Raw genomic sequence first — 20,755 nt, forward strand, 5'->3', positions numbered from 1 at the left:
TTTGTGTCTGACGTCAGAGCAAAGGCCACGGCGTGATCGATTGATGACCTGCGCAGTATTGCATTTTCTATCTGGTCGGCCTCAGATTATAACTTTATTTTCTTCTCTGCATTTTCAGATATTTTGATCCAGTCATCTTCAGTAGAAACCTTAAGTACTGCTTGGATGATTTCAATTAGAAGCCTGTGTGGATTATCTTGAAGCCTGATCGTGGTTCCTTCTTATGCATGGTGGGTTCAAGGTGTATGACTAAAACTGCATCTTTTATTGTTGATTGTATTAAATGAAAGTCCACTATACAGATCATGAAAAAAAAAAAAAAAAACAATGAAAGGGAGAAGTTTAAAACCATTAACTTGTATATATTGTAAAAGTAACTTCTATTCTTTGGAAAAATTGAAATCTCATGTGAACAGACATATGCTCAAATATCACCGGGAATATCAAAAGAAAAAGTTTTGTCAAAAATTCACTATAGATGATGGTAATCTTCAAAGACATACAAAAAAAGACAAGACGATAATATCTCAATATAAAAGCTTTTGTTTCACGGAAGTTGATGCTCCAAATACCATAAGGACTAAAACTAATGAAAAACTCTTTCAATGTGTGATTTGTCAAACAACCTTTGATCATAGATATAATTTGACAATGCACATTAAAACTCACACCAATGAAGAGAATCTTTATCAATGTGAGTATTGTCAGAAATGCTTCAAAAGTTATGGCGTTCTAAAAATCCACATTAGAGCACACACCAAAGAGAAGCCGTATCAGTGTGATCATTGTAAGAAATGCTTTACAACACACAATAATCTTGATAGACATGTCAAAACAACTCATACAATAGAGAAGCCATATCAGTGTGATCAATGTATACGGAAATGCTTTGCAACTCGCAGTGAACTTAATAGACATGTCAGAAGAACTCATACAAAAGAGAAACCATATCAGTGTGATCATTGTCAGAAATGCTTCACAAGAAAAGATGTTCTAAAAATCCACATTAGAACACACACCAAAGAGAAGCCATATCAGTGTGACCATTGTAAGAAATGCTTTACAGCACACAATAATCTTGATAGACATGTCAAAACAACTCATACAATAGAGAAGCCATATCAGTGTGATCAATGTATATGGAAATGCTTTGCAACTCGCAGTGAACTTAATAGACATGTCAGAAGAACTCATACAAAAGAGAAACCATATCAGTGTGTTCATTGTCAGAAATGCTTCACAAGAAAAGATGTTCTAAATATTCACATTAGAACACACACCAAAGAGAAACCATATCAATGTGATCATTGTCAGAAATGCTTTTTAAGACGCACTGATCTTAATCGACATGTCAGAACATCCCATACAATAGAGAAACCATATCAGTGTAATCATTGTGAGAAATGCTTTGCAACTTGCGGGATCTTAACAGACATGTCAAAACAACTCATAGTAGGCATGTCGGAACAATTCATGCCAAAGAGAAACCGTATCAGTGTGATCATTGTAAGAAATGCTTTGCAACTCACAGTGATCTTAATAGACATGTCAGAACTCACTCCAAAGAGAAACCCCATAAGTGTGAGTATTGTCAAAAATGCTTCACAAGAAAAGATGTTCTAAATATCCACATTAGAACACACACAAAAGAGAAGCCACATCAGTGTGAGTATTGTCAGAAATGTTTTGCCGATCTTAGTGGTCATAGGAACCACATCAAATTGCATACAAAAGAGAAACCGTATCAGTGTGAACATTGTCAGAAGTACTTCTCAAGATCCAATAATCTTGCAATACACATCAGAACTAAACATTAAACTAAGGAGTCATTTCAAGGGGGCATCACCCCAGTAAATGAAACATTTGTCACAAGAGCAAACAGGGTCCAAAAGAGGCTGACTTGATATATTCTGTTCTGTCCCTCCCGAATTAACCTGAAAACACAGGGTGAGTAAAAAAAAGTACAATAGAGAAAAGAATCCATTTTTATTTAAGAACTGATTTAACTAGGCTTTAAAACATTTTATAAATGATATTTTCATAAGTGACCTTGTGTGAAAAAAACAAGGAATTAGCATTTACCATTTTGTTTTTATGACACATTTTATAGCAATACCCAATTTTAATGCATGTCGAAGAAACATCTAAAATTTAAATATCAGCCCATTCTGTGTAAGGTAGATTTGGAACAACTTCTATTTTCTTAACCTCATTTGCATTGAAATAAAATGGAGCACCCAAATTGTTATTGTCCTTGGTCTTGTTTAAGGAAAAGAAACATTATTTGTTGTTATTTTCATTTTACCTCTACTTTAAAGATGTTTATTCTCTATCAAAAACGTACACATTTGTTGGCGTTTTTTTTCAAATGTCGAAGTGAAATGCGGAGTGAATTTTAAAATATCCAGTATTAAGTTGGACATATTGGGATTTTAAAAATTGGAGATGGAGTCGAGTGAGGTATGAAGCACTTAAAAGAATGTTAGAAAGTTTGTTTGAACAGAAAAATGAAATTAAAATGACGCAAAAATCAACCTTAAAGTCCGTTTCAGAGCTGGTGCCTTTATCATGCATTGTGTGCTCTCATTCAAAATACATGGTACCTCGTAGACAAATAATGAAATTGGGTATTGTAGCAAAAGGACTCATAAAAATTAAACGGTTGATGTGATTGACTTCATTTTTTCACAACAGGTGACTATATTGAGTGTGGCATTTGAAGAAACTTTCAATAATTGGAAAGTTCAACATGGTTTTTACATAAATATCAATTCTAGCATCCTCTTTTTATATGTTTGAGTATATCTGAAATAGTGTATTTGACATGACCTGATATATCTCAATATAATATAATTATTGCAAACATTATTTTGTCTCAAGGGATCAGATTGTCACATGTAGACAGGCAAATTTGTAACACTTGCCAATGTATTCAACATAAACAAATAAAGACAAAAGATAGATGAGAAATGAAATTAGTTTGTTGTGGATGTTAAGAATTATTTTGTGTGTGATCAAGCAAAATCAGTCTGAAGTCAGTAATATTCAATTTTCAGTTTCTTATTGGATAGTAACTTAAAAGGGCATTTCGTGATCCACAGCCTCATCCCCCCACTTTTCTCAAAAAAAGTTGAGATTTTTATATCACTGGAGACCTCTGGCTACATAATGTTTATGTACAAAATATTTCTTGCAGATTAATTCGTTTAGCAAAGATATCGTGAAATTTGAATTTCGTTCTGGTGCACCAGAACGAAATTACAATGCATTGTCTATGGAGCAGTGTAATACACATAATCATGCATAACTCACGAACGCAAAATCGGAATCAACTGACATTTTGGGAATAGGTTTTTTCGTGGATATCTAATGAAAAATGACATAAATAGAGAATGCTAGGATCACAAAATACTCTTTTAATATCCTCTGAATCTAGTATCAACATAGCAACAGCAACACACACACACACACTCGTGTCACATCAACTGGCAACACTCGGGGCAGATTGGAGTATGGCCGCCAAAGAGAATAAAACCAAACTGAAGTTCTGATACTTATATTACATTTATATGTGTCTCCGTGTGCCTTCATTCACTAATATTACAGTAACAAGCATGTCCAAAGCTACAAGTTGCAGAAAACCCATGGATTCAAACTAGTTCAAAAGATATGAGCAATTATCAAAATCATTATTTCCGACTTCAGAATAGTTATGTTGATCTTTTGGTTTGTTCCCTTAAATTATGTGTAATTTTTTAATTAAATATCATGATTGTGAAAAATCTTTTCCAGAATATGCTGAGAATGCTCTAAAAATGAATTATAGGTCCTGGGATATGATTATTTCACTTGGCAGAAAACAAAGTTTACAAAGTTTCCTCTCCTTTTGTTGGCCATACCTCAAATGATTTTGACAAGAAACTCATTGCTTTTGCTTGATTGCATCACAAATGTGGATTTGCAGATTTTGAAAAAGTGTGGACCTTTTTTGACCAAAAAGGCATAAAACAGCTTTATTTTTTCATTTGCTATAAAATGCTTGCAAATGGGCCTTTTTTTACGGACCTGCTGTCAGTGGCGTAGCCAGGATTTTGGAACCGAGGGGGCACAACTTGTAAATGTACCGACGGAAATATTTTTGCCGACGGAAGTTGTGAATGGTTGCCCCAAATTTGTTTTCAATGGTTTGAAAAAGTGTAGAGCAAAAAAAAGAAGAAGAAAAAAAAAATGATATCAGGCGCTAGCAACCGAAAAACAACTAATTTTATGTATATAATTCAATTTTTAAACATTTTTTATACAATTTTCCATTCTTTCTTTCATCACCGTGCATAATCAAAGTAAAATATTAGTCCATTGATCACCCAAATTATTTTTCACCAACACCTTCCATCTACCGACGGCCTCTCATGAACCGACGACCATCATGAGCGGGGGGCACCGCCTGCCTGCTGTCTACTATAGATAGCTAATCGCCCAGTGATGCTGTATACTGTAATTAGCAAATACCCTCAGTGATATCTATTGTAGATAGCGAATGCACTCAGTGCTGTCTTCTGAAGAAAGCAAACACATCCAGTGATGCTGTCTACTATAGATAGCAAATTCACCTAGTGGTGCTTTCTACTAACTGAATATCGCAAATACACTCAGTGATGCTGTCTACTGAATACCACAAATACATTCAATGATGCTGTCAACTGTAGATAGCAAATACATTCACTGATTCTGTCTACTGTAGATAGCAAACACCCAATGATGCTGTCTTCTGAAGATGGCAATCATGGATGATATCTACTGATTATTGCAAATGCACACAGTTATGCTGTCTACTGAAGGTAACAAACTTAGCAAACAAATCATTTTAAACCGGTTATATTTTGGATTTTGCTATTGGTAAAAACGTCTTGATAACATTAACTGTTGGGTTTTATAGATGGCGTGAAACCCACAAATGTTGTTAAAATGCTATTGTAAGCTATTTTGCGAAACGTTTTTGTGAGTTTTCAAAAAATGTTTTTGAATGTTATGAAAACATTTTATACTCTTTATAAAACCTGTCATTTAAACGTTTTCTGGCAACCTTTATCCTTTTGCGGATAATGTCTAGAACGTTTTGTGTTTGCTGGAATATACACTCGGTGATGCAGTCTACTGTATGTAGCAAATACAATTAGCAATGCTGTCTACTGAAGATAGCAAATATGCTCAGTGATGTTATCTGTATACTACTGCAGATACATTCAGTGATGCTATAGATAACACATACACTCAGTAATGCTGTCTCCTGTAGAAAGCAAATACACTGATTGAAGCTGTCTACTGAAGGTAGCAAATGCACTCAGAAATGCTGTCTACCGAAGATAGCACATACACTCTGTGATAAGTTGTGAATATTCTCAATCATCTGGGAATCTTAAATGAGAGATAAGATTAAAGCCATATTATAACATTTGCTGAGGAAGACGCCCTCACTGAATTTTTAAAATTTCTGTTTTTACACGATTAAATTGTACTTTATGAAACCAATATACCCTGCAAAAATCAAGACTCTAGGTGCTGTAGTTTTGTCAAAATCCAAGATTTTGAATAAAATGCCGGAACCGGCGCTTTATTATTACGATGGAATTATTAGTCGAACACATATACGATGTTCATAACACACAGTACGTACATGGCGTGCGGGACGGTGATATACACAACAAAGGGTCGTACCACAACACGACCGAAGGAGTGGTATGTATTGGCGACATGTGCGCTGGTAGTAAATTCCAATTTTCTTTGCTTTGCCATAGTTCAGCTCAAAAATAAAAGGGGATATATCTGACAGTAAAAGCTAACATTTTATGGCAAAGAAATGCTGCTCTATTTTGTTTGAAAATGTTATAATATGGCTTTAACTCTAGTCAACCAGATAAACATACCTTGGAGCAACCAACATTATGGCCAGAACCACTGACCTGGAGTTAATCTTATCTCTCGTATACTCTGTGATGTTATCTACTGAAAATGGCATATACACTCAGTGATGCCTTTTCTACATGTAAGAGCAGCAAATACACTCAGTGATGTAGTCTACTGACAGCACATAAAAATACACTCAGTGATGCTGTCTACTGACCCTCGGTTATGTTATCTACTGAAGATAGCAACTTCTCTTGATGCTGTATATTAGATAGAACATACACTTAGTGATGCTGTCTACTGTAGGTAGCAAATGTGACAAGCTCCAACAAAACCAAGAACAAGTTGTTATGCATGTTTTTGAGTTACAGGCTTTTAAAGATGATATTCCTATAAAAAAATTGGAATTCATAATTTCATGGTATTTGACCTTAGGACTGAGTGGACTTTCAAATCCTTGAAAGAAGTACTTATGAAAAAGAGGTTGACAGTTGAACTATGATAATCCTTATTCAATCCTGCGTAAAGCAGGAAACCAATTAGCCCATTACTCAGATTAGCAGTTTGGCAAAGATATCAAGGTATCATTTACAAAATTATCCATATCTTGAAAAGTGTTGATGCTATGTATTTATATAATTTTGGTATCATTTTGAAGCTTTATTGTCCCATGAAATCATGAAATGTCAAAATATCGACTTGTTCCTGGTCAGAACGGGTAGATAGCAAATACACTCAGTGATGCTGTCTACTGTAGATAGCAAATTCACTCAGTGATGCTGTCTACTGTAGATAGCAAATTTACTCAGTGATGCTGTCTACTGTAGATAGCAAATTTACTCAGTGATGCTGTCTACTGTAGGTAGCAAATGCACTCAGAGGTGCTATCAACAGAATATAGCAAATACACTCTGTGATGTTATCTACCGAAAAAGACACTCAGTGATGCCTTTACTAAGCGTAGCACATGCACTCAGTGATGCTGTCTACTGAAAGTACATAAAAATACACTCAGTGATGCTGTCAACTGATTATAGTAAAATACTCAGTTATATATTATCTACTGAAAATAGCAACTGCTCTGAGTGATGCTGTTTATTGTAAATAGAAAATACACTTAGTGATGCTGTCTACTGTAGATAGCAAATATACTCAGTGATGCTGTCTACTGAAGGTAGCAAATACACTCAGAGATACTTTTGTACAATAACAAATACACACACTGATGCTATCTACTGAAGATAGCAAATACACTCAGTGATTACTGGAGATATCAGTAGTGACGCTTACTGTATATATTAAACTGTACATAACAAATACACTCAGTACTTTTGATGTGTGGTATACTGTGACCGTCCTACTCTAACGTCAGCCATGTTTATAATGGAGGACCGACATTCAAGTGGTTTAGGACGTCTGCTTAGTACACAAGTGGTCGCGGGTTTGTTGGCTGTTGGTGCATTCTCCATTTTTTTTTATCTGGAGATAGCTCTGACACCACTTGTTGGGTATATTTGAACTGTCCTTTTCCCTTGATATATACATTGGACATTGGTAGACAATTTGAGACTAATTACTAACTAATTTTCTCAGCAGCATCTGATTTTTACAAAAGTTGAAATTAATATCCTATTAGATGTGTTAAATGTTAAAATTTATGAGATTCAAATATGTTTACAAGAATCTTTGGGAAAATCTATTTGGGGATGAACACTGTAATTTTCACACAGCGCATTACATCTACACCAGGCACAAAAAGAAACTCGTCAGTTATATTCATCCTTGCTGTTCAATAACTTGATAATTTTGGATTATTCTGAAATATACATTTTGTTAATTGGACTTTTCTTTCTCATTTGACTCCCTGTTTGTTAACATTGAGCAAAAATTGACCAAGATATGGGCCTCCAAACTCTCAAACCCCAAAATGAAAAGTTGCAATTTTAACGATTCAATTGTGCCTGTTACACTGTGTGCTTTATTGATTGGCCCGTGGTGCTTGTGTGCAATACAACGATGCGTTCCCATTGAAAATGCAACTTTTGATTTTGGGATTTGAGGCTTTGGAGGCGCATATCTTGGTCAATTCTTGTTCGTTTCTCACGAGCAGGGTGTCAAATGAGAAAGCAAAGTCCAATGAACAAAATGTATATTTCAGAATAATCCAAAATTATCAAGTTACTGAACAGCAAGGATGAATATAACTGACGAGTTTCTTTTTGTGCCTGGTGTATATATGACTAACTCTTCAGATGTTCACTGTTTTTTTGTTTTTTTAAAAAAATTTTATGAACATTATAGTCAGCTTATTATTCAGGCCACTTTAGGCCAGTAAAGTTTGAGAATAAATGGTCAAACTGGTGACAAGTGCCACCACAGTTTATGTACAGCCCAGGATTTGAGGATACTTCACACCTGTACATTAATTTATATTTCTTATTTAATAATAACAGTGATCATCAGTGGAAACAATAAAGCACCAATCTGGTAGAATATAATTTCAACTGGAAGTCTGCATGGGTTGTTTTGAAGCCTGTACCTGTACTTCTAATCCATGGTGAGTTCAGGGACAGGTGCATGCGCTCACTCAGGGCTAGAATTTTGTCGCAAAATGCAGGGCCGTTCCTATGGATTTTGCCGCCCTAGGCAAAGCCTCTCCATGCCGCCCACCAAAGCATACCCAAAAAATAATAAAATCACGGCCATCGCGTCGCGCTTGGATGGATGTGCCCCCTCAGACAGTGTAGATTTCTTTTTGACATATTTGGGGGGATGGGGTTGGAAAAATTCTTGAAGTATAGGCCTATATTGAATACAACACTTTTTGGAAACAGTATAAGTTAACGATAAAAATGCGTGTGAAGCTCGCGAAAAATATTGCTATATTGAAGCTAAACTGATGAGATATGGTGTAAAATTGGAATGAATGCGCGCAAAGCGCACGAAAATGTTCACTTTTGGGACTAAAATGGGCCAATTGAGGTTAAAAATATTGGGTGGGATTTATACCCCCATCCCCCCGGGATCTACGCCTATGCCCTCAGAAGTTAGAAACTTTTGGAAAATGGAGACCCAATTGAAGCCATTTGGTGGACCATTTTGTCACTATTATTGTGTAAAATTTTAGTTTGAAAAGTCTAAAATTTACGGCCCAATTGAAGCCATTGGTGGACAAGTTTTGACTTTATTGTATACATTATTGCTTTATAATAATGTACCTATATAGTTGGGCACGCAGGGTGTGTCAATTGGCGCAAGTGAAAAAAATTTTGCAAAATGAAGACCTAATTGAAGCCATTTGGTGGACTATTTTTGCAATATTATTCAAGACATTCGTAGACAATTTTTGACCTTTGTACAAATTGCCTGGTATTGCTTTACATGTAAACATTAAAATGCGCCAATTGACAGGCCAATTGAAGCGATTTTTGTCACTGTACTGAATTATTGGTTTAAAATTTTTGTGTCATCGTTGAACGCAATTAGAAAAGCTATGTTCACCACTGGCAACAGATACGGGAAGGGTCAGAAAAATGGCCCGTTTCTTTACTTATTCTCAGGTCCCCCTTTCATTCTCATTTTTTCTTCCGTTTTCTTTCTCTATTCCTGTTTTTTCTTTTTTTCGCCCCCTCTTTGCGCCCCTCTGCGTTCGCCGCCCTAGGCCTAATGGTCGGAACGGCCCTGGCAAAATGTTTGAAGCTCAATCTAGCACATATTTTTGTTGGATTCTTGCAAATTCTACTTTTTGAGATTTAGGAAGTCAAGTTTACAGCTTTAATTCACACAAATCATTTGCCAGAATTGATCCATGGATTTGTGCATAAAATTGTTACCCTAACTTCCATGACATTGTTCTATGTTGATTTTATTTTATAATGCAGGGTCGATGCAACTAATTTTCTAAAAAGTTGGCAGGTGATCATCAGAATTTCATCAAAAGTGTTCCATTTTGGTCACAATGAATGCACCGAAAACAGCAACTTGATAATGACTATATAGCCTCGGGCAATTTTGCTGGGACAGCCCCTACCCCCATTTGTCTTCTCAGTGCCAGAAGCAGGTAAGTGAAATAGCTGCCTTGTACGTTACACTGTGGGGAAATTGTCAAATGTTCACAGGGCAGCTATTTGCACCTACCAACTTCTGTGACTGCTTAGTACCAGATGTGGGTAAGGTGAAATAGCTGCCATGTGTTAGATGAGTATAATGATTATGCTGGACGTGTGTAAATTCCCAAATGTTCACCGGGGGCACTTGCCCAAATCTGGCACAAAAAGTCATATTTTGGTCTGTCACATCATGTCACTGAAAAATTGAATATTTCCTTATATTATTGTAATTTACTGAAGGGAGATTCTGCCATTAAAATCACTGAGCCGCTCAAAATGCCCCTTTGTCATGCAGAAGAGCTGAAAGTTCATGTTTGTGCCCTCCTAGAAGGCATATATTGCACCCCAGAATGTTCCAATTGCAGGATTGTATTAAATATCGAGGTGAATATGTGGTACTACAAGCCAGCACAGTGTTTATAAGTTGGCATGGAATAAATCTTTGAAGCTGTTATTCATTGTATAGTCAAGTCTTCTCATGTGTCTCAAAAGTTTATTTATATACAACCCTTTATTGGCAGAAAATAAGACTAATAATAAATTAATTTTCTTATCAATATTTTCAGATATTTTGATCCAGTGGTACTCAGTGGACAATCACTTTTACATGGAAGCCTGTGTGGATTGTTTGGAAGCCTGATCTTGTTCTATCTTGTGCATGGTGGGTTCAAGGTGCATGACTAACTAAAATCACACTGCATTTTCTAATGTTGCTAACAAAAAACACGACAGTCCAATACACAGACTCATATTAAAGGAACAATGGAAAGGAGAAGTTTAAAACCATTTACTTGTATATTCTGTGAAAGTAATTTCCATTCTTTGGAAAAATTGAAATTTCATGTGAACAGACATATGCTCAAATATCACCGGGCACATCAAAAGAAAAAATTCGTGACGGATTATGCTAATCTTCAAAGACATACACAAAAAGACAAGATGATAATATCTCAATCTAAAAACCTTTGTTTCACGCAAGTTGATGCTCCAAATACCATCAGGACTCAAACGGCGGAAGAGAACCCCTTTCAATGTGTAGTTTGTCAGAAAACCTTTGATTGTACAAATAATTTTACAATACACATCAGAACTCACACCACTGAAGAGAATCTTTATCAGTGTGAATACTGTCAGAAAAGGTTCACAAGGTACGGTGGTCTCAGTAAACACATCACAACTCACACTAAAGAGAAAGTCTATCAGTGTGACTTTTGTTGGAAAATATTTGCTGATTCTGGTAATCTTACAAAACACATCAGAATTCATATCGAACAGAAACCTTATCAGTGTGAACATTGTGAGAAATGCTTTACAGCACACAGTAATCTTAAAAGACATGTCAGAACTCATGCCAAAGAGAAATCCTATAAGTGTGAGTATTGTCACAAATGCTTCAGAACAGCTGACTATCTTAAAAGACACAAACTGACCCATGATAAGCCATATATGTGTATGTTTTGTCAGAAAGGTTTTGCAACTTCCAGTGATCTTAATAGACATGTCAGAACAGCTCATGCCAGAGAAAAACCATATCAGTGTGATCATTGTAAGAAATGCTTTGCAGCACGCAGTTATCTTTCTAAACATGTCAGAACTCACTCCAAAGAGAAACCGTATCAGTGTGAGTATTGTCAGAAATGCTTCACAAGAAACGATGTTCTAAAAATTCACATTAGAACACACACCAAAGAGAAGCCATATCAGTGCCAGTATTGTCAGAAAGGGTTTATAAATCTTAGTAGTCTTAGATACCACAGCAAAGTGGCAATGCATGAAACCGTATCAGTATGAGCATATAGCGCATTGTCAGAAGTACTTCTCAAGATCCAAATATGTGACCGACCATCCACCACAAATAAGCTCTGATGTCGGCAGAGCTTGATTTGAGATCTGGCCCATTAAACTTCTCAAAAAACAATAGAAAACAAAGGATTTCCCACCTCTTTTTACTGATTGTTTACCACCTTGCCAACAAGCATCAGGGACATGTAATATATCATTATAAAGCATTTTTTGAAGAGAACTTGCCTTTCTAATAAAATAAAAAAAGCACACTTTACAAAATGTGAAAATGCCGAAATCAGAGCTCATTTGTGATGGATGGTCACATATGAAGAAAAGCCAGAAATAAAGAAATTACTTCAGCTTTGGGTCAGTCCATATGAAATCAAGGAGGTCCCCCACCTGACCCCCTCAGATTTGCTTTATATTTTAGTAATATGTTGTACCTGTTAAAATATTAAAAACCTGCAAATCTGAGGTCTGTAGCTCTTACGGATTTTCTGTGGCAGCCATTTAAAGTTGGAGTAGGGTGGTCTAAAATTGGACTCAAAAGTTGCCCTAAAAATAAATTTCATCTTTGGGAGTCTGTGACTTCTTTACAAAAAGAGAGAGAGGTCTGAAACCTTGTATACACACTAACTGCATGCCCAATTGGTCATTAAAAAGTAAAAAATAAAAAAAATCTGCCCCCTAATTCACATTTTTGCGTTGTGTCACTAAATATAGGGGTCATTAAATATGCATTTTTGATATGCATCACTTTTATATGACTACTAGTCTTAAAACAAAAAATAATAATGTAATTTGTAAAGGCAGTTAAAAGTCAAATTGGCCCCAATATTGTCAAAATAAAATGGAAATTAAAGTAAATAGGGCCAATAATACGATCTAGTCATTTATTTTAATATTGTGGCCATTTTGACTTTTAAACCTTCCAATTCGCACATATGCAGTACATACAATCATAAGAAAATGGTCAACTTTGGGCTTGTCGTTTTATATGAAGTCAACCTATAAAATTACTGGGACTTACCCAAGCTGTAATTTAAGACTAGTAGTCATATAAAAGTGATGTTTTATAAATTTTGAAGGTGGACCACATCGACTTTGGGCCCCTGAAAATGTTGAATTTGCAATAAATTTCATTCATGAGGGCGCTGTTGGAAAATGTAAATGAATTGTGAGCTCAAATGTTTGATATGCATTGTATTTATCCTATATTTAGCATTAGTGACAACAAAAAATAATTAATTTGACAAAAAATGTGAATTTATGGGGGCTAAACTTGCCAGTTTACAAAACATTACATTTTTTCTTGCATATTTAATGACCCCGTGACACAAAGCGTAATAAAAATTTTTTTTTTTTTTTTTACTTTTTGACAAATTGGGCATGCAGTTAGTGCGTATACAAGGTTTCAGACCTCTCTCTCTCTTTTTATTAGGAAGGTACAGGCTCCCAAAGATGAAATTTATTCAAAGGGCAACTTTTGGGTCCAAAGTTAGATTCCCCTACTCCAACTTTAAATGGCTGCCACAGAAAATCTGTATATTGAAAATAAAATGAAAATAATAGTAAATAGGGCCAATAACTACGCATCTAATCTTCTTTTTTTTCAATATTGTGGCCAATTTGACTTTTAAGCCTTCCAAATTTGGCACATTTGCAGTACATGCAATCATAAGAAAATGGTCAACTTTGGGCTTGTCGTTTTATATGAAGTCAACCTAAACAATTACTGGGACTTACCTAAGTTGTAATATAAGACTAGTAGTCATATAAAAGTGATGTTTTATAAATTTTGAAGGTGGACACACATCGACTTTGGGCCCCTGAAAATGTTGAATTTGCAATAAATTTCATCTTTGTGAGGGCGCTGTTCGAAATGTAAATGAATTGTGAGCTCAATTTTTTGGATATGCATTGTATTTATCCTATATTTAGCATCAGTGACAACAAACAATAACTAATCTGACAAAAAATGTGAATTTAGGGGTGCTAAACTTGTCAGTTTATAAAACATTACATTTTTTCTTGCATATTTAATGACCCCGTGACACAAAGCGCAATAAATTTTTTTATTTTTTTTTTTACTTTTTGACAAATTTGGCATGCAGTTAGTTTGTATACAAGGTTTCAGACATCTCCCTCTCTTTGTAAAGAAGGCACAGACTCCCAAAGATGAAATTTATTTAAAGGGCAACTTTTGAGTCCAAATTTAGACCCCCTACTCCAACTTTAAATGGCTGCCACAGAAATTCCGTAAGAGCTACAGACCTCAAATTTGCAGGTTTTTCATATTTTTACAGGTACAACATATGACTAAAATATCAAGCAAATCTGAGGGGGTCAGGTGGGGAGCCTCCTTGATTTCATATGGACTGACCCCTTTGCATCTGATGATCCTGCCAGTCAAATTCTCCACATATCCTATGATTTATTGTTAGCATTGCTTAACTTCCAAAATTACTGCCATGGTTTATGTGACACTAATTCCAAACAGAGAAATTGCCTTTTGAAAATTGACTTTTCTGACTTAAAAAATGGGGAAGGTGAAACTTTATTTCGACTAGATATAATAATTAACCGTTATGAAAGGGCATGTCATACTTTTTAAAGATGTTAACAGTCATGTATGGATTCATACCAATTTGTGGTGTAGTGCATCCGATGGGGGGAGGGGGGCACCGACCATGATTTGGGGCACAAGCCGTTTTTTGGCAATTTTCCTATGGGATTTTCTAAATTATGCGGTTGATTTTACCCTCCCCCAGGGCTCACAATTATTGCACAGCCCCTAAGTTATGAACTTTTATGTATCTTCTTGTTTTATATTTATACCCGCATGCGAAGCATGAACGGGTATATTGCCATTCTGTGGTTTCATCTCCTCCTCCTCCTCCTCCTTCTCCTATCAAACACATCATTCTGTCAAGGCTAGCGCTAAAACTACAAGGGCCCCAGGGCCCATATGTGGTACACTTATGGGCCCTACCCCGTGGAAGTGCCTTTTGCCCATCTTGGCCCCAGAGGTCAAAGGTCACGGGCCCCAAATGTGAAAATACAAAGCACGCCGTTTCTCATCAAATGAAGCAGCCTCAGGGCCCTGAGTTGGTCCAGTGATAGCCCTAGGGGTACTCTATATTTACAAATATACAAGAGCCCCATATGTTATATATTATGGGCCCCAGGGGCCCAAATGTTAAAATATGGTGCAACAGATTGACAAGCCTAGCTCTAAAAGTACAAGATCACTGGGGCTCATATATGGCATATGTATGGGCCCTAAGTTGTAGATGTGCCTTTTGCCCATTTTGGCCCCAGATTTACAAGGCTAGGGGCCCCAGGGGCCCAAATGTTAAAACAAAGGGCCGGCCGTTTCTCAGCAAATAAAGTAGCTACAGGGTTCAGATTTGGTACACAGATAGGTCTTTATTATTATATTGTCATATGTATATATAACCTTCATATGTCACATAATATGGGCCCCAGGGCCCCAAACGCTAAAACATAGGGCCGGCCGTTACTCAGTGAATAAAGCAGCTACGATGCCCAGCTTGAGTTTACTGATAGCACTTGAAAATTATACTTCAACATATGTACATGAGCCCCATAAGTCAAATATTATGGGCCCCAGGGCCCAAATGTTAAAACAAAGGGCCGGGCCGTTTCTCATCAAATAAAGCAGCTTCAGGGCTTAGAGTTTGTACACAGATTGCAGCTGAGAATTATATTGTTATATGTACATATGAGCCCCATATGTCACATAATATGGGCCCCAGGGCCCCAAACGCTAAAATATAGGGCCGGCCATTACTCAGTAAATAAACCAGCTACAGTGCCCAGCTTGAGTCTACTGAGAGCACCTGAGAATTATACTTCAATATATGTTCATGAGCCTCATAAATCAAATACTATGGGCCCCACCAGGGTCCCAAATGTTAAAACAAAGGGCCGGTTGTTTCTCATCAAATAAAGCAGCTTCAGGGCTCAGAGTTTGTACACAGATTGCACCTGAGAATTATATTGTTACTAACACCCACCCCATACACGTAGCAGGCATGAGAATTTTCAGGTTTAAGCCTGAATTCAGGCTTTTTTGTTGTCCAAATTTCCGCACTTTCTTTTAATTTCAGCCCGTTTTTGGCCTTTTTAGCCCAATTTCACACACTTTTTCAGGCTTTTTCAAACACTTCAGGTTTTTTCATGGCTAATTATTCTCATGCCTGACGTAGGACTAAACAGATCCACAGAGAATAGTGTAATTATAATATAGATGACATCAACGTTAAGTTACATACCCATTGGCTGTTCCATTTAATTTACATACTCCCTCTGAAATGGCCACAAAATAGGCTGTTCCATTTAATTTACATACTCCCTCTGAAATGGTTGTTCCATTTAATTTACATACTCCCTCTGGAATAGCTTTCCCATAAGAAGTATATTGTTACTAACACCCACACACCCATCCACCCCATACACGTAGAACTAAACAGACATATCGTATTATATCATAATAGGAAATACCAGCGTGAAGCGTTAAGGCTGTTCCATTTAAATTACCTACCCATTGGCTGTTCCATTTAATTTACATACTCCCTCTGAAATGGCCCCAAAAAGGCTGTTCCGTTTAATTTATATACTCCCTCTGAAATGGCTGTTCCATTTAATTAACATACTCCCTCTGGAATAGTTTTCCCTAATCATATTGCATAGCCTCACTGTGAGTAAGAGATACTGACAACAGCAACCTATGGAGAGTAAGAGAGACGACTCCCCTGAGAGGGGACTTTTTGCAATTTCTTTATTTTAAGTGCTACGACAGTGCAACCTACTTTTAATTAAAGCTTGTGACTTGGACTTTCACTTTTTACACATTTTCTGCCCAATTGGGAATTTGTACACAGATAGCACCTGAGAATTATATTGTTACTAACATCCACCCAACCACCACACACACGTGAGGACTAAACAGACAGATCCAGTATTATAATAGATATATGATGGTAATTGGAAATACCAGTGTGAAGCGTTAAGGCTGTTCCAGTTAAATTACATACCCATTGGCTGTTCCATTCAATTTACATACTCCCTCTGAAATGGCCCCAAAATAGGCTGTTCCGTTTAATTTACATACTCCCTCTGAAATGGATGTTCCATTTAATTTACATACTCCCTCTGAAATAATTTTCCCCTAATCATATTGCATAGCCTCACTGTGAATAAGAGACTATTACCCATTGGCTGTTCCATTTAATTTACATACTCCCTCTGAAATGGCCCAAAAAAGGCTGTTCCGTTTAATTTACATACTCCTCTGAAATGGCTGCTCCAAGTAATTTACATACTGCCTCTGGAATAGTTTCCCCCTAATCATATTGCATAGCCTCACTGTGAGTAAGAGAGACTGACAACAGCAACCTATGGAGAGTAAGAGAGATGACTCCCCTGCGAGGGGACTTTTTACAATTTCTTTATTTTAAGTGCTACGACAGTGCAACCTACATTCAATTAAAGCTTGTGACTTTCACTTTTTACACATTTTCTGCCCAATTGGGCGACTTTTTACAATTTCTTTTTAAGTCCTCAGCAAATAAGGACTGTAAGTTTGGGTAAACCGATAACATGCGGGTATAGCCGTATTTGTGTACAAATATATAGCCTTCTAGTTTGTTTAATTGTTTTTCTCCATTTTTGCCTATGATACAATTTCATTATTGCAAACATTGGTCTCATGAGATTGTGTCACATGAGGGCGAAATTGTAAAATTTGTTAATGTATTGAACATAATAATGGAATAAAAGCAAAAGATTGATGAAGTTTAATGATATTAGTTTGTTGGGGTTGGGGTTGCATGTTCCTCAAACTTGGTGGGTAGGCCCGGAGGGATCACTCGTTTGCCAAAGTGGTATGCATGCTCGTCCCAACACCTCAAAAATGGACCCTAAATGGCGTAATCAGTGTAGAAAAATTTCACCCCTTATTGGCGTAAGGCTCCCCTAAAATATGGCGTAATTCGGTGTAAGAAACTAAAATGAACCCCTAAATGGCGTAAACTCTAAAACAAACCCATGGAAATTGTGAAAAAAAATACCCTAAATGTCGAAACTTTACCTGAAAAGCACCCTTTTTTCTTAAAACGTCGACGCCGCCCCAGACAAACAAGTACCTAGACCTATAACTTTGGTTCGCGTAGTGAAGTCAACACTGCTTAGCAACGATTTTGACAAGGACGCAAACAAGCAGACATGTTCGCGTCTACAGAACATGTTGCATTTGACACGGGCGATAACGGCGCAGCAATCACGCAAACGATCGCGTTTTTCGTTCCAGACATGAACGCTTATTTCTCCGCGTCCGACCACCCGACCAAAATCACCTTGGATACGTGGCTTCACCTACTGCCATGGTTAGGGATGGGCAGTTACAGGTCTAGGTGGTATGTCTATGGACGCCGCCACCCGGGGCCGCCACAAGGCCAAAAATCGACCTTTTTTCGACGTTTTTTGGGGACGAGCATGCGTACCACTTTGGTAAGCGAGTGACCCCCCCGGGTGGGTAGGTGCATCTTGACCCGAGACAGAACAAGTTTGTATTGGTTAGTGGGTCAAGGTGACCTGAGGTCAAATTAGTACTAAAAACTGTTTTTCTCAGAGACTAGCAGTTTGCAGTGGGTAAAGGTCATCTGAGGTCATCTAAGGTCAAATTAGTAAAAACTGTAATACGGGCATGAGACTTGGTGGGTACATGTTGACCCGAGACATAATAAGTTTGTATTGGTTAGTGGGTCAGGTCACCCGAGGTCATCCAGGGGTCATCTGAGGTCAAATTAGTCAAAACTGTTTTTCCACTATAGGGTTTGCACGTTCCTCAAACATGGTGGGTGGGTGGGTGCATCTTGACCCGAGCAAGGTAACCCAAGGTCATCCAGGGGTCATCTGAGGTAAAATTAGTAAAATTTGGGCATGAAACGTGGTGTGTACATTAAACATTTAGAGCCAAATTTTTAGTAGGTCATTTCGGGGTCACCAAGGGTCTGAGGTCAAATTAGTAAAATCTGTCATATGGGCATGAAACTTGGTGGGTGAGTCATCATTAAATTGCCTATCGATTGGATTGATCATGTATAAACGTATTTGTGATATCATTGGCTTAATAACGTCGGTGGACAATAGAATAAGAATTGATTGACAAGGTTAAGAATAAGAATTGATCGCCCCAACACTACAAAACTTCAAGGACCAGCTACAGACCATCAACATCGACAAACTGCACAAACGACTGAGTAGCAAAAATTAGCCCTCCGACTCCTTGACGCGCTAAATTCTGTGTGAGATAACCTACCAGGTGTTTACGCAGTAGCAACCAGAAGGTTTTTTACGCTTAAAAAAAAAAAAAAAGGTTCAATTTTGTCCACTTTTCACAAAATCGCCCACCCCCCCTTGGAAAAAGGTCCACTTTTTCAAAATGAGCCCCCCCCCCCCCAATGGAATCCTGCGTACGGGCCTGGTTACCCCTGTCCCCTAGCCGCTTGTCTCAAAACGAGCAAAGAAAACCGGCGTGTTTTTTTCGTATTTCAATGGGCGATTATTTATAGTGGTGTGCGCCCTGGAGTCTGGGTGACTAGCTATATTTACCAGAACCAACCTCGCGAGGGAAGAAGTTGTGAAATTGTCTTCAATATTTTCGGGTAATAGAAGATAAATAAACCCTTCTACAGTTGTTTACTATGATAATGGATACCTGGTGTAAATATTAACGTAATTATCTCGCTCCAGGGGAGTACAAACTGTCAAACTCGGCTTCGATTATAAACTAAATTAGGTAAGCTTAAAGGAGTATTTCGTGATCCTAAAGTTGTTTTCTTTAAACTTCCGTGGTCGTGCCTGTGCGTATCGCGTACACGAGCGTAAACACAAAAGCAATAAACAATCACGCTGATTGGCTGATCAATGCACTTGACAACAAGCCGGCTGACCCATTGGTCTTCGGCGCGGCGCGTAGTAGGCGACCTTGTCACTTCTACGCGATCGCAATCCACCAGCGCGTACCTGGACCACGGAAGTTTAAAGAAAACAACTTTAGCATCCTCTATTTATGTCATTTTTCATTAGATATCCACGAAAAAAACCTATTCCCAAAATTTCAGTTGATTCCGATTTTGCGTTCGATGATGTGTATTACACTGCTCCATAGATATAGACAATGCGTTGTAATTTTGTTCTGGTGCACCAGAACGAAATTCAAATTTCACGATATCTTTGCTAAACTAATTAATCTGCAAGAAATATTTTGTACATAAACATTATGTAGCCAGAGGTTTCCAGTGATATAAAAATCTCAACTTTTTTTGAGAAAAGTGGGGGATGAGGCTATGGATCACTTAAATGCCCTTTTAAATTTGATAATGCAATTATACATTTGACGAGAGCGTAACATCTGTGATGTTGACAAGGCACAACTCACAATGGATACTCAGGGGCGGATCCAGAGCCGCCACGGCTCGGCGCCCACACAAAGCCAGGCGCCGCTCTGCAAAAATACACACACTTGGAGTCAGGCGCCGATCTGCAAATAATAGAGGGGGTGCGCGCTTGGTGCGCCCCCCTCTAAATCCGCCACTGATACTCATACTCATACTAGACTTGCTTGCCAGTCCTATATACGCCGTACCTATGTATATTAAGGACTGGCTTACGCCATTTTGGATGTCAATGGGAAATACACACTTAACGATTTGCGCCAGTTAGAAACTTGAAAAAAAATCTTACAAATTTTATCAATGTATATAAAAGTGGTACCAACCTTATTGTGCTTGCTAATTTAAGACTCGGTTGAAACAAAATTAAGGATCGAATGCATTTTAGTGTCCAAAAGGCAAAATTATCTTCAAAGTTCTGCGAAATCGGCAACCTTGCGTAAGGGTTCAGAATTGAATCGAACGAAAATATCCGAT

The 20,755-nt window shown here is 37.4% G+C and overlaps 2 protein-coding genes across 3 annotated transcripts in view; both read left to right on the plus strand.

The window, feature by feature from the left end:
- Positions 1 to 8,429, plus strand: part of LOC140157307 (uncharacterized) — a 61,196-nt gene extending 52,767 nt beyond the window's left edge. The window contains exon 6 of the transcript XR_011859660.1: positions 8,358 to 8,429. The gene's annotated coding sequence lies outside the window, so the exon portion shown is untranslated. The remainder of the gene's footprint in view (positions 1 to 8,357) is intronic.
- Positions 8,427 to 20,755, plus strand: part of LOC140157309 (uncharacterized) — a 42,310-nt gene continuing 29,981 nt past the window's right edge. For both annotated transcript variants that reach the window (XR_011859663.1, XM_072180452.1), the window contains exons 1-2: positions 8,427 to 8,461; positions 10,580 to 10,674. The gene's annotated coding sequence lies outside the window, so the exon portion shown is untranslated. The remainder of the gene's footprint in view (positions 8,462 to 10,579; positions 10,675 to 20,755) is intronic.

The sequence above is a fragment of the Amphiura filiformis genome, chromosome 7, assembly GCF_039555335.1.
Source record: "Amphiura filiformis chromosome 7, Afil_fr2py, whole genome shotgun sequence".
Classification (NCBI taxonomy): Eukaryota; Metazoa; Echinodermata; class Ophiuroidea; order Amphilepidida; family Amphiuridae; genus Amphiura; species Amphiura filiformis.